Here is a 2760-nt window from a genome sequence, read left to right on the forward strand (position 1 = left end):
TTCAGCATGACGATACGAAAAACTATTTGTTTAAAATCCTTATCAATTATTGTCATATTGCTTTTTTTTCTCCCTTTTACATTTTCTTGTTCTTGTGTCTTTTCTTTTCCTTTTGCCTTTTTCTTGTACTTGTGAGGAGTCTGCTACAGAGTACAAAAGACAATGGCTATTAGTTTTTTGAAGTTGTACTGCTTTACCATTATGTTTTTCTTTATCATCACATTGACTCCTTAACTGCCCCCATTTATAGTGAGTAAAATCATCTAACATTAGACTGAGAAAAGACTCACAACTATGAGTCAATGGGTTGAAGGGGACGATCATACTTTTTGAGCAGGTGTAGAGGGTGTTTAAGGGATGAAGTTATCATTAGTGATTTACACTTAAAATGTTAATTCAGCAAGTGAGACCAAAATGAGAACCCCATGCAGGTTCCTTACATACCCCCAACTGTGGATTTTCCAGATGATGCTTCAAAACAAGGCAATGGAATTTGGGCAGCACATTCCACTGAGGCAGTTTTCAAGGAAGCTGTGGTATGAGATGGTTTGCATGAAGAATTGTCTATATGGACCACAAGAAAAAACAGTATTTCATTATCAAGTTGCAGAACCAAATCTGTAATAATGACACAGAAAATTTGGAAGTAAATAGTATTGTTTGGGCTAATGTTGCGTTATTGAAACATGTTTAGTTGGTCCTAAATGTTTGAAGTAACTTTACCTTCCCTGTACAAAAATAAATTATAGTGCAATAAAGCTAGGGAACGGTTGCCTTGTTCTGAAATTCATACAAAAATATTATTGAAAATTAATTAAGTTAATACTTTATTGCACTTTGATAAGTTATAATACAGTGCTAACTTTAGGTACTGTTTTCTGTTACAATCTAAACTGTCTTCATATGGCTTTATAAGAAACACAAACTGAACATAAGAGTTTTCAGTGTTGCTGAGTGCCTTACCCTGATTAATTTGTGTCACAGTAAGATATGTAGTACCTTTTGTCTATCTAAAAGAATTTCATAATTCTTAACAGAATCATTCCCACTACAATGCAGGGTCTTAACCAAAAATTAATGTAACTTGGCAGCATGCATTTTCAAGGTAGCTAAAGTTGCATGGTTCATTGGCTTACCATTGATTGTTTCTGAGAGGTCCTCTCTGTTTGGAAAATTCGCCAAAAAAGAAATCTGGAAGAAAAGGCAGCAGAAGGGAGTGATGCTATCCAGATGAAGTTCACCTGGATAGCAATCCTCCCCCGATAACCTATTGATGACACCCTATACAAACAGGTCTCAATTACATCATTTATATGGCTGCATCAGGAAAAATATGAACATCTAAAAAAATTTAACCATGATGAATTTGCTTTAGTAGGTAGCAAGGATTGACAGGCCTACACAACTCCTTACAATAGAGATTTTTGTACCGTATTTCCGGTTTTTGAAGTTACACTCTCACATGAGGCTATTGTATTGTATTGTATTTTTGGTCTTTGACCTCTTTAAAGTTTCGCTCTCACAAGCACGTCCTTGAGAGATTTTCCTCGTTTGAAGGATATGAGTGGTGGCTCTTTGAAAATTTGCCGTAGAGAAGGCTGATTTTGTATCAAGTGCCATTTTTCTAATAAAACTTTTTTAAGGTGTGGCACTCCCGGATGATACTGTGTCACAAAGGGCAAGATATCCTTTGGGTCTTCATTTTTTTGTTTCAGCGCTGATTCCCTTTCTGTAAATTTAATGTCCGATAGAAGTGCCTCAATCAGACGTTTCGGATAACCTCTAGCAAGGAGACGTGATTTAAATTTGTTAATGTTCTCTTCAAAAGTTGTTTTTGAAGAGTTAGTGCGTAGGAGTCTTAGGGCTTCGCCCTTCACGAATCCTTTTTTGACACCTGGTGGGTGGCAGGAGGAAAAATGGGTGTACTGAAAGGTTTCAGTTGGCTTGAAGTGTGTTTTTACATCCAGAGTGGATTGATTTTGAAAACGTTTGCCTTTGTATACAACAGTGTCTAGAAATGTGGCTTCAGTGTTCGAGATCTCAGCCGTAAATTTTATTGTAGGGTGGTGTGAGTTTGCTTGTGTGATGAACTTGTCTATATCCTGTTTGCTGACATCCCACAACGAAAAAATGTCGTCAATGTATCGTTTCCAAATCAGTGGCTTTATGACGCTTTTGCTAAGAATTTCTGTCTCAATGTAGGCCATGAAGATGTTTGCGAAAGCAACGGCCATTTTCGTACCCATAGCGGTACCGTGAATTTGAAGATAGTTCTTTCCGTTGAATTGGAAAGAGTTTTCTTTAAGTATAAGTCTTAGCATTTCTTTGATATAGTTAGTGGGGATTGGAGGGTTATTTTTGTGAAAATTTTCGTACGCATTGCATACTGTAGTGATTCCTTCTTCTTGCGGTATATTTGTATATAGACTTGTGACGTCCATCGTTACAAGGAAAGTTCGTTTTCCCATCTTCGTCTTTTCAATGAAGTTGATAAAATCTGTGGAGTCTTTCAGATAAGACGTTTGTGATGTGGAAATGGGCTGAAGTAATGTGTCAACAAATGCTGATATTCTTTCTGTAGGCCCGTTACAACCAGAGATTATTGGTCTCCCTACAAGAGTAGGCTTGTGGATTTTAGTAAGGGTATAGAATTCAGGTATTCGCGGTGGATTTGGTGTTTGAGACAACCATTTTTTAGTCATGTCATCGATATAGTTGTTACGGCTTAATTCTGAGATCAAGCGTGACACTTTCGTATGT

General features: G+C 37.0%; 1 long non-coding RNA gene across 1 annotated transcript in view; it reads right to left on the reverse strand.

Moving 5' to 3' along the window:
* The window catches only part of LOC138011031 (uncharacterized), a 1841-nt gene extending 479 nt beyond the window's left edge, over positions 1 to 1362 (reverse strand). The window contains exons 1-3 of the long non-coding RNA XR_011124626.1: positions 1137 to 1362; positions 445 to 564; positions 1 to 143 (exon numbers count right to left, since the gene is read on the reverse strand). The exon at positions 1 to 143 is cut by the window's left edge and continues 479 nt beyond it. This is a non-coding gene — a long non-coding RNA (uncharacterized lncRNA). The remainder of the gene's footprint in view (positions 144 to 444; positions 565 to 1136) is intronic.
* Positions 1363 to 2760: the final 1398 nt, after the last annotated feature.

Source organism: Montipora foliosa, chromosome 7, assembly GCF_036669935.1.
Source record: "Montipora foliosa isolate CH-2021 chromosome 7, ASM3666993v2, whole genome shotgun sequence".
Taxonomy (NCBI): domain Eukaryota; kingdom Metazoa; phylum Cnidaria; class Anthozoa; order Scleractinia; family Acroporidae; genus Montipora; species Montipora foliosa.